Source organism: Tamandua tetradactyla, chromosome 2 (genome assembly GCF_023851605.1).
Source record: "Tamandua tetradactyla isolate mTamTet1 chromosome 2, mTamTet1.pri, whole genome shotgun sequence".
Taxonomy (NCBI): Eukaryota; Metazoa; Chordata; class Mammalia; order Pilosa; family Myrmecophagidae; genus Tamandua; species Tamandua tetradactyla.
This window is the reverse complement of record NC_135328.1, coordinates 200,885,825-200,897,799: the sequence shown is the minus strand read 5'-3', so window position 1 is coordinate 200,897,799 and position 11,975 is coordinate 200,885,825. Positions and strand designations below refer to the sequence as shown.

The window sequence follows — 11,975 nt, the reverse complement described above, 5'->3', positions numbered from 1 at the left end:
AGGGCAAAAATCAGAACAGTTAAACACAGGTTACTGTAAAGGTCCCCAAAAAGTTGAGCTAAACATCATGAAGGGCCTTAACACAAAGCCAATCACTAATACAAACCCAGGTAAGGGAGAATCTGACCTTCAAAATTAGTATATCAAAATAATCTGATGCCCAGACATCAGCAAAAATTTCCAGCCACATTAAGAAAAAGGAAGATATAGCTCAAGGGAACAAATTAAAACTTCATAGAAGACAAAGAATTTGGAACAACTAATCAAAGAAGTTCAAACAAATCTCCTAAATTCAAAGGAGATGAAGTAAAATATGGATACAAATAAAGTAATGGTGGATATAGAGCTAAAGGATATTAAGAAGATAGTGCATGAACAAAAAGAAGAATTTGAAAGTGTAAAAGGAAACATGACAAATTATGGGGATGATAGGCATAATAATGGAGATTTAAAATAAGCTAGAGGCATACAACAGCAGACTTGAACAGGCAGAAGAAAGAATCAGTGAATTAGAGGATAGGACAATCAAAATTGTACTGTCAGAATGACATAGAATGAAGAACAGAAAAAAATTGAGCAGTGTCTCAGAACCTGAGTGACAGCATGAAGTGTACAAACATATGCATCATGGGTTTCCCAAAAGGAGAAGAGAAAGGGATAGGGGCAGAAAGAATATTTGAGGTAATAATGGCCAAAAATTTCCCAACTATTATGAAAGACATAAATACAGATGTCCAAGAAGTGCAACATACTACAACCAGAATAAACCCTAATAGACCTGTTCTGAGACACATGTTAATCAGAATGTCAAATGCCAACAATAAAAATAGAATTCAGAAAGCAGCAAGAGAAAAGCAATTCACCACATACAAAGGATCCTCAATAAGATTAAATGTCATTTTCTTATCAGAAACCATGTTGGTTAGAAGGGAGTGGAATGATGTATTTAAGGTACTAAAAGAGAAAAAAATGCTAGCCAAAAATTCTTTATCCAGAAAGACTGTCCTTCAAAAGTGAAGGAGAAGACTTATAGGAAGATGGTGGAATAGGATAGGCTGAGTTCATCCCTGCTCAATGGGACAACTAGAAAAGTAACAGAAAAATGTCTGGGACAGTAGTTCTAGGATGCAAATGACCTGAGAGGGTCTTCTACACTATGTAGGTAGATCCTGGGTGAAAAACCTGAGGAATTGGGACACAGGGAAGGAGGTGAGTGGGCTTAGTCATGACTCCATTGAGGACAAGAGGCCACGCCCAGGAAAGTACCTGCCCCCACAGCTGGCTTGGGAGATCAGGCCCCTCAGCTCCTCAGCTGGGAGCTCCCTTGAGGAACCTAGAAGCCAGTAAACTTGCTTTACCCGCTCAGAGAGACCATCTAGCTAGTGCACAGAGCCCTGGGGAGTGCATGGAATGGGAGATGGGACAAGGAAGCAAGTCATGCCATGCCCAGTGCCACACCCCATGCCCCCATGCCACACCCCGCCTCACACCTAACTGGCAGGCATTTCCAGGTTGGCTGCAGACAGGGACATCTGAAATACCCAGTCCCACAGCCTAAGGTCATTCCAAGCAGGAGCCTGGGGTCCATCAGACCCTCTGGACCCACAAGTAAAATCTCTGCTGAGGTACACACTACCCAGCCCCCAGCCCTGGGGTTGGTGGTTTTCAGCACACCCCACGGCCAGTGGACCTGGCTGGACTTGCACTAGGTCTCCATCCTACTCACCTGGCTGTCACAGTCAGGGAGAGGAGGGCCTGCAGGGAAGAGGTGGCCAAAGAGCACCATCTGCTAAGAAGAAACGGAAAATGCAGTTTGCCAAGCTACCTATCTGTCTAGCTTCAAACAGACCCTCAAGTAGAGCAGCATCCCCTGCATGAGGTCAAGGCCTTGGTTTCGGGATGGGGGTGGGGGATTGCTGACCATCAAGGCAAACCCAAGCAAATACAAAACCTTAGACAACTGAGGGAAATCAACTTCAAAAATAACACTATCAAGCAAATCAAATGCCTTGAAGGGAACAGAAAATCACAAACATATGAAGAGGCAGGCAGGTATGGTCCATCCACATGACAAAATTAAAGCACCTGAGAAGATACAGACTTTGGAACAACTAATCAAAGATGTTCATACAAATCTCCTAATTAAATTCAGTGGGTGGGCTAATGACTAGAGGAACATAAAGAAGAATCTGAAAGAATAAACAAAAATAGTGGATATCACAGAGGTGAAAGATACTGTAGCCCAAATTAAAAATATACTAGAGACACACAACAGCAGATGAAGAGGTCACAGAGATGAAAGATACTGTAGCCCAAATTAAAAATATACTAGAGACACAACAGATTTGAAGAGGCAGGAAAAAAGAATAAGCAAACTAGAGAACAGGACAATTGAATTCGAATGCACAAAAAACAAATGGCAAAAAGACGGAAAAAATTGAAGTGGATCTTAGGGAAATGATGGACAACATGAACTGTGCAAATATAAGAATCATCAATGTCCCAGAGGAAGAAGAGAAGAGTAAAGGGCCGGGAACGTTAGTTGAAGATATAATTGGGGAAATTTTCCCAACCCTTATAAAAGACACAAATATGCAAATCAAAGAAGTCTAATGAATCCCAAATAGAATAAATCCTAATAAGCCTACTCCAACACACATACTAATCAAGTTGTCAAATATTGAAGCAAAGCAAAAAGTCCTGAAAGCGGCAAGAGAAAAGCAACTCATTACATACAAGAGAAACTACATAAGACAGTTCGGACTACTCTACAGGCACCATGGTGGCAAGAAGGCAGTGGTATGATATATCTAAAATCCTAAATGAGAAAGACTTCAAGCCAAGAATTCTGTGTCCAGCTAAATTATCCTTCAAAAGTGAGGGAGAGATTAACATTTTCACAGACAGACAAAGGCTGAGAGAATCTGTCAACAAGACTGGACTTATAAGAAATACTAAAGGGAGTTCTGTTGGCTGAAAAAAAGACAGGAGAGGGAAGTCTGCAGGAGGGCACAGAACTGAAGAGTACCAATAAGAGAAAGAGAAAGAGGGGAAAATATATAGATCTGACAAATGCAAACCAAAGGATAAGATGGTAGATTCAAGAAATGTTATTATACAGTAATAACTTTGGATGTTAATAATTTTGGGTGTTAATGGACTAAACTCACCAATTAAAAGATACAGACTGACAGAACGGATTAAGAAATATGAACCATCCATATGCTGCTTACAAGAGACTCATCTTAGACCCAAGAATACAAATAGGATGGAAAAAGATGTTCAATGCAAGTTGTAACCAAAAGAAAACAGTAGTAATTATACTAATATCAGACCAAATAGACTTTAAACGTAAAGACATCATAAGAGACAGAGGGCATTACATATTAATAAAAGGGAAAATTCACCAAGAAGAAATAACAGTCAAATGTTTATACTCTCAATCAAGGAGCTCCAAAGTACGTGAGGCAAACATTGGCAAAACTAAAGGGAACAACAGATGTGTCGACAATAATAGTGGTAGACTGCAATCCACCACTCTTCTCTTATAGATGAAACAACCAGAGAATCAACAAGGAAATGGAGAATTTACACAATCTGATAAATGCATTAGACCTAACACACATATATAGATCATTACACCCCAAAACACGAGGATATACATTCTTCTCTAAGACTCATGGAACATTCTCCTTGATGGATCATATGTTGGGCCACAAAACAGGTCTTTATAAATTTAAAAAGACTGAAATTACTCAATGTATTTTCTCTGATCACAATAGAATGAAGGTAGAACCAATAACCACTAAATAACCAGACCTTTCAAATATATGCAGATTAAATAATGCACCCTTAATCAGTGGGTCAGAGAAGAAATTGCTAGAGAAATTGGTAAACATCTCGAGATTAAATGAAATGAGAGTTTTATTTTTAAATTTCATACCCCTTATATACAATGAAAACTAGGCCAATGTATGGCTCCAGGGACTTGTGACAGAGTGGGTAATTGGGTCCATTGTCTACAACGCTCTTCAGTCTCTCTGAATGTCTACCCCCTCCTCCCTTCAGAGCCTCCATTCTCCTGGAGCCATCTCTTGCCCATATGCCTAGCCACTTACTGGTGCTAGGTTGGTTATCTGATGCTAGTGGTCTTTGTTGATAGTCTACTGTAGACAGTGTGTGTAGGTTCTGCATTTTTTTTTTCCATACGTAACCTTTTTCCTGCGATTAACAGCCTTCTTCCCCTAGAAAGGCAACCAGATCTGTCTTAGAGAGCAGAATGTGCCCCAGGCCCTGTGAATCCTGAATCTTTCTTAGGAGCCCTTGAGGAGAATCACACCCTCTCCACACCCACAGGATTTAGAATAAAAAGTTTCCAGGAACATGGCACTCCCACCCCTACACACACACTCCTACATCCCAAGGCTGAGCTTTCTCATCCTTAGGAGTCTTTTTCCTATGTTGATATTTATTCACTTGTTGACCTCTCTTGCCCCTCTCAAACCTACTATTCATTCTTCCAATAACTCAATTCACAAATGCTTTCTGAAGGAAGCTTTCCTTATCCCCCAAACCAGGTCATTTCCCCCCATTATTTGTTTTCCCAGTTCCTGTATCTCATTTCTACTACTTATCACAATTGTAATTAAATAATTAGTGTTTTGATTCATCTTGTTATGTGTTTTTCCTGCCAGAATATGAATTATATGAGGACATATACTTGTTTTTAAATGTTTGTTTCTCCAATATTCTAGACAATGTATTGCACTGCAACTGGTGTTAACTGAATGAACTAATGGACAGAAGCTGAAATAGATTCTGAAGGACTGACAGAGGGAAAGAGAAAATGCTAGAGCAGAACAAAATTATCAGAATTTTGGAAATAAAAATGCCAATTAATAATTTGGTGGGTAGAAAATAAACCAGCTTTGTAGGAGCCAAGGGTTAAAACAAGACCTGCAGAATTTGTTGGAAGCAGCTGGCCTCAGGATGGTGGCAGTAAACCGTGGAGATTGTTACGTAGAGCAGTTTGGGAGGAAGAGAATGTTTACCCCAAATGGTTATGTTAAGTATGAAGAACACTGAAAGATAAGAACTTTGCTCCCTCAGGAAATGCCTGCATATCTATTGACATCCTGTAGTATATAACCAGGATCTGGTTAAGAATAAAGTTGTCTGATGTCTGATGTAGAATTAAGCTTCAGACCCCCTGAACCCATTTGTGTTTGTCTTTCTTTTCTTCCTTTCTTTCTCTCTTTCTCATCATTCCTTAATATCCTTCGAGCTCTGTTTCAACAGGAAGCAACACAGCTTGGCTAGAGAAAAGGGTTTGTGGAGGGGAATTCTGGAAGATAAAGGTGGAGATGTAGATCTCGGGCAGATTTTGGTAAACTCTGAATATGAACATCTGCTTAACAAACAACACAGTCTTAGTTCCTCAGAACATTTCATTTGAGTACATTTCAAAAGCTGACTAGACACACTAAAATGGTAAATAGCTTTATCTAATTGAATTGGAGAAAAGAAAACACTTGGAGGATTTGGGGGAATAGTGTTCAAAATAGTTAAGGTTTTTTTTAAAAATAATTTTTTATTAATTAAAAAAATTACAAGGAAGAAACGCAAACATCCTTAATATATGCTCATTCCGTTCTACATATATAATCAGTAATTCACAATATCATCACATAGTTGCATATTCATCATCATGATCATTTCTTAGAACATTTGCATCAATTCAGAAAAAGAAATAAAAAGACAACAGAAAAATAAAGCAAAAACAGAAAAAAATTTACATTCTATACACCTCCCTTTCATTGATCACTAGCATTTCAAACTGAATTTATTTTAACATTTGTTCCCCCTATTATTTATTTTTACTCCATATGTTCTACTCATCTGTTGACAAGGTAGATAAAAAGAGCATCAGACACAAGGTTTTCACAATCACACAGTCACACTGTGAAAGCTATATCATTATTCAATCATCATCAAGGAACATGGCTACTGGAACACAACTCTACATTTTCAGGCAGTTCCCTCAATAGTTAAGGTTTTTAACCTTAACATGTGCTCTTCTTAAATAGATAGTCAAGTATAACAGTCAGCTATACTACATAAATGTTTAATTTCCCACCTTATTGTGTACTAGAGAATGTAATGAAAAAATATTGCCCATAATGAACACCTTTAGCTTCCTTTCTAAAACTTCCAGAATCCTCTACCATGAGAACAAATTCTTCTACTTAAGGGATTTTTTTTGGGAGCATGGTCTGGAAATTGAACCAAGGTCTCCCTCATAGAAAGCGAGCATTCTACCACTGAACCACAAGTGCACCCCCTACTAAAGGAATTTTAAATGCTTTATTTTTCCTTGACATTCTGCTGGAATTAAGATTTTGATTTAAGAGTACAGGAAACAGCCCTACGGTACCCTGCATGCCTCCTCTCATGCCATGGCACAGAGGCAGCAGTAAGAGCTCCAGTGCCCGCCACCCACTGCCATGACCTCCTTCAACTACCTGGTGATCAGGGGTGGCTTGGGTGGGCTCGCCAGTGCCAGGGCCACGTGGCAGAGAGCCACAAGCTGGACTGCATTTGCATAAATGTTGGCTGTGTACCCAAAAAGGTAATATGGAACACAGCTGTCCACTTTGAGCTCATGCATGACCACGTGTAGGGTCTGAAAGCTGTAAGAGTACATTTAATTGGAATGTTATAAAGGAAATGTGGGATATGTACGTGAGCTGTCTGAACACCATCAAAACAACCTAACAAGGCCCATATAAAAATCATCCATGGCCATGCAGCTTTCACAGGCAATCCTGAGCCCACAGGAGAAGTCAAGGGGAAATAATATACCGCTTCTCACATCTGATTGCCACAGGAACCAGCCTACGAATAACCAGTGATAGATTTTTCTCAAGTAGAAGAATTGCCTAGCCACAGTGTCATCATTGGTACAAGTTATATTGCTGTGGACATGGCCAGGATCATTTCAGCCCCGGGCTCTAAGACATCACTTAGATGTCAAAATGATATGGCATGAGGTACATAGAAATTTTTATTCAATCATCAGTTCAAACTGCTGGAGGATGCTAGCATAGAGATCCTGGAATACCCACAGGTCGGGGATGTTAACAGACCTTGTCTGGCTTGGAATTCTACATGGTTGGTTCAGTTCCTGAGAAGAAACTCACCTCTGCCATGACTGTGCATGTTGACTGCTTGCTGTGAGCTGCTGGGCCAGACCCAAATTCCAGCAGCCTTAATTTAAGTGAATTGGTATTCAGACTGATGAGAGTAGTCGTATCATAGCAGATGAATTCCAGAATACCAATGTAAAAGGCATCTATGCAGCTGGGAAAGTGTGTGGAAAAGCTCTTCTTAAACCAGTTGCAATAGCTGCTGGCTGAAAACTAGCCCACAGACTATTTGAAGGCAAAGAATATTCCAAATTAGACTATGAGAACTTTTCTACACTGGTCTTCAGCATCCCCCCCCCCCCACCCCCCACACTGGGACAGTAGGACTCACAGAAGATCAGGTGATTTCTAAATATAGACAAGAAAATGTGAAGATCTATTTAACCTCCTTTATCCTAATGTATCATGCAGTTACCAGAAAGAAAACAAAATGTGTGCTGAAAATGATATGTGCCAACAAAGAGGAACAGGTTGGGATCCCTATGCAAGGAATTGAGTATGATGATATGCTGCAGGGCTTTGCTGTTGTGGTAAAAATGGGTGCAACCAAGGCCAACTTCGACGACATGGCTGCCATTCACCCCACCTCTTCAGAAGAGCTGGTCACCCTTCACTGAGAACAAAGATGTGCCATTGACAGCTGGACCAAGAGACCTATGAACCAACTAGTCATCTTTACCTACTGTTCCAATGTTATGTGTTTCTTTATTTTAATAAGGATCTTTTTATAGTGGACATTTTCAGTAAATCATAGAACTTATTTAAGTTATTGAAAAATTTTTTTGTTATCCAGGATTGATTTTCATTTGATCACTTCTCAGCAAAATTAATAGTTTTAAATGTTTTTTATTATTAATTTTTAATTTTTTAAAAAATACCAAAAAACACTAAACAAATGCAAACATTCGTAACTTTTGATCATTCCATTCTACATATATCATCAGTAATTCACAATATCATCACATAGTTGCATATTCATCATGATAATTTCTTAGAACCTTTGCGTCCAGAAAAAGAAATAAAAAGAAAACAGAAAAAAATTCATGCATACCATACCTCCACCCCTCCCCCTCATCGATCACCAGCATTTCACTCTAAATTTATTTTAACATCTATTTCCCCTATTATTCATCTTTATTCCATGTTTTACTTGTCTGTTGATAAGGTACATAAAAGGAGCATCAGACACAAGGTTTTCACAATCACACAGTCACATTGTGAAAGCTGTATCATTATACAATCATCTTCAAGAAGCATGGCTACTGGAACACAGCTCTACATTTTCAGGCAGTTCCCTCCAGCCTCTCCATTACATTTTTTTTTTTTTTTTTTTTTTTTACATGGGCAGGCACCGGGAATCAAACCCGGGTCCTCGGGCATGGCAGGCAAGCATTCTTACCTACTGAGCCACCATGGCCTGCCCTCTCCATTACATCTTGACTAACAAGGTGATATCTACTTAATGCGTAAGAATAACCTCCAGGATAACCTCTTGACTCTGTTTGGAATCTCTCAGCCATTGACACTTTTGTCCATTTCACTCTTCCCCCTTTTGGTCGAGAAGGTTTTCTCAATCCCTTGATGCTAAGTCTCAGTTCATTCTAAGATTTCTGTCCCACATTGCCAGGAAGGTTCACACCCCTGGGAGTCGTGTCCCACATAGACAGGGAGAAGGTGGTGAATTTGCTTGTTGTGTTGGCTGGAGAGAGAGACCACATCTGAGCAACAAAAGAGGTTCTCTTGGGGGTGAGTCTTAGGCCTAATTTTAAGTAGGCTTGACCTATCCTTTGTGGGGTTAAGTTTCAGATGAACAACCCCCACGATTGGGGGCTCAGCCTATAGCTTTGGTTGTCTGCACTGCTTGTGAGAATATCAAGAATTCAACTTGGGGAAGTTGAATTTTCCCCCTTTCTCACCATTCCCTAAAGGGGACTTTGCAAATACTTTTTTACTCACTGATCAAATCACTCTGGGATTTATCAGGGCATCACTCTGGACAAACCAAGAAAATCTCATGTCCTACTCAAGGTTCCGTGTACTTATGGTGTTCAATTAAGCTGTCTACTGTTCCAATGTTATGTGTTTCTTTATTTTAATGAGGATCTTTTTATAGTGGACATTTTCAGTAAATAATAGAACTTATTTAAGTAACTGAAAAATTTTTTTGTTATCCAGGATTGATTTTCATTTGATCACTTCTCAGCAAAATTAGTAGTTTTAAGTGTTTTCTTTTAAAACAGCTCTGTGCTAGCTGTGTTGTTAGTTTTGGCCTCATCTCAAGTATAAAACTATATAAAGTACCAATAAATTAATGTACTTGATGACTATAGAGGAAGATGATAGCAGCCTGTCATAGTTTAAATAATCTGCAAATGCATAGATTATTTCTAGCATTTTATACAGAGTACTGCACTCTGTATATTGCAAAGCTGTTTCAAGGTTGTGACCTTTCTCTGAAAATGTAAAAATGAAAGTTCTGCCCCATTTTTTTTTTAACTTTTTTATTGTCTAGTATAACATATATAGTAAGCAAAGAAAGAAAAAAGCAATAGTTTTCAAAGCACTCTTCAAGTTGTTACAGGACAGATCCCAGAGTTTCTCATGGGCTACCATATGATCCTCTCAGATTTTTCCTTCTAGCTGCTCCAGAATATAGGAGGCTAAAGGGCTTAAATATTTTATCACCACAATAAAATTTTTTCTTTTGTGAAAAACATATATGCAAAAAAGCAATAAATTTCAAAGCTCAGCACCACGATTAGTTGTAGAACATATTTCAGAGTTTGACATGGGTTAAGATTCCACAATTTTAGGTTTTAACTTCTTGCTGCTCTAAGATACTGGTGACTAAAAGAGATATGTTTAATTATTCAGCATTCATATTCATTTGTTAAATCCTGTCTTCACTGTGTAACTCGACCATCACCTTTTATCTTTCTATCCTTCTCTTTAGGGGTCTTTGGGCTATGGTCATTCTTTTTCATATTGGAATGGTTTGTCACTAATATGGAATAGGGAGATGGAACTAACAGATGTTCTGGAGAGGATGGGCTCTCTAGGTTTCAGGACTTATCTGGTCCAGGGACCCATCTGGAGTTTGTAGGTTTCTGGAAAGTTATTCTAGTGCATGGAACCCTTGTGGAATCTTATAGTTTGCCCTAGGTGTTCTTTAGGATTGGCTGGAGTGGTCCTGGTTGGGGTTTGGCAGGTTATGTTAGGTAGCAAGGTCTACCTGAAGCTTCTGTAAGAGCAACCTCCTGAGTAACCTTTCAACTTTATGTGCTCTCAGCCACCGACACTTTATTATACTTCTTTTCCCCCTTTTGGTCAGAATGGAATTGTTGATCCCAAGATGCCAGGGAGACTTTCACCCCTAGATGTCATGTCCCACGTAGGAGGAAGTGCAGTGACTTCACTTGCAATGTTTGCCCCCCGCCCCCTTGTTTTGCCCCCTTTGTTTTTATTCTTTTGTTTTAAATGGTTAAACACTGTTGTGTTATTTTTATGGATTGAAGTGCATCAAACTTGGAAAAGATTTGAAGAGGCTGGTTAAATATCTGAGGGGGTATTGTAGAAGTGATTCCAGTTTTCAGAGGGAAATGGACTCAACTACTTCAAAAGTCCCTTCCTATGCTAAGAGTCATAGGTCAATGAATAATTTCAATATTTGTATACATTGTTATTTTTATCTGAAAACTGCTTTAAAAGGGTTGAAAATAAATCATAGCCTTCTTATAAAATTAAAAAAGAAAGTACAGGAAATAATAGGGCATAAGTGACACCAACAATAGTTTCTAAGGAATTCTGAGAATGAAAATGAGAGTGGGCTCAAGGAAAAAAAATGGGTGAAAAGAATGGCAAGACAAGTTTTAGAAAATTTAGAGTTCTTTTTTTAATTGAGATATAATCCACATAACAAAATTCACCCTTTTAAAGGGTACAATCCATTGTATTTCAATATTCACAATGTTGTACAACCATCACCACTAACTAGAACCATCCAGAACGTTTCCATCACCCCATACAGAAACCCCCTAATCATTATCAGTCATACCTGATTATACCAACCCTGTGGCAATCACTAATTTAGTTTCTATTGCTATGATTTGCCCATTCTGGCCATTTCATATAAATGGAATCATATAATATGTGGCCTTTTGCATCTGGCTTCTTTCACTTAGCATGTTCTCAAGGTACAGCCATGTTGTAGCGTGTATTAGTACTTCATTCCTTTTTATGACCAAATAATACTCCACTGTATGTGTATATTTTGTTGATCCATTCATCAGTTGATGGACATGCAGTTTTTCCACTTGGTGCTAGCATGACTAGTTATGAACATTCATGTATAAGTTTTCATGTGAACATGTAGCTTCAATTCTGTTGGGTACATACCCAGGAATGGAATTGCTGGAACAGAGAGTAACCGTATGCTTAACTTTTTGAGGAATTGACAAAATGTTGTCCATAGCAGCTGTACCATATTACATTCCCATGAGCAATGTCTGTGGTTACTACTTCCTCCACATTCTCACCAACCCCTATTATTTTCTTTTTTTTTTAAATTATAGTTAGCCTAGTGGGTGTGAATTTAGTGTTTTACTATAAAAGGAAACAAAGAATTACATTGGTGACTAAAGGTGGTGATTGGATCAAATGTTTGCTTTTTTTAAAGATGGGCTATATCATAGCTTGTACATTATGGAAATAATCTAGTAGAACAGATAAAAATTGATGATGTAGGAGACTGGACAGTTGTGGAAGCCATGT

General features: G+C 38.7%; 1 pseudogene; it reads left to right on the top strand.

The window, feature by feature from the left end:
• The first annotated feature begins 6,455 nt into the window (after nucleotides 1–6,455).
• LOC143664096 (glutathione reductase, mitochondrial pseudogene) lies at nucleotides 6,456–7,935 on the top strand (annotated as a pseudogene).
• The last annotated feature ends 4,040 nt before the right edge of the window (nucleotides 7,936–11,975 follow it).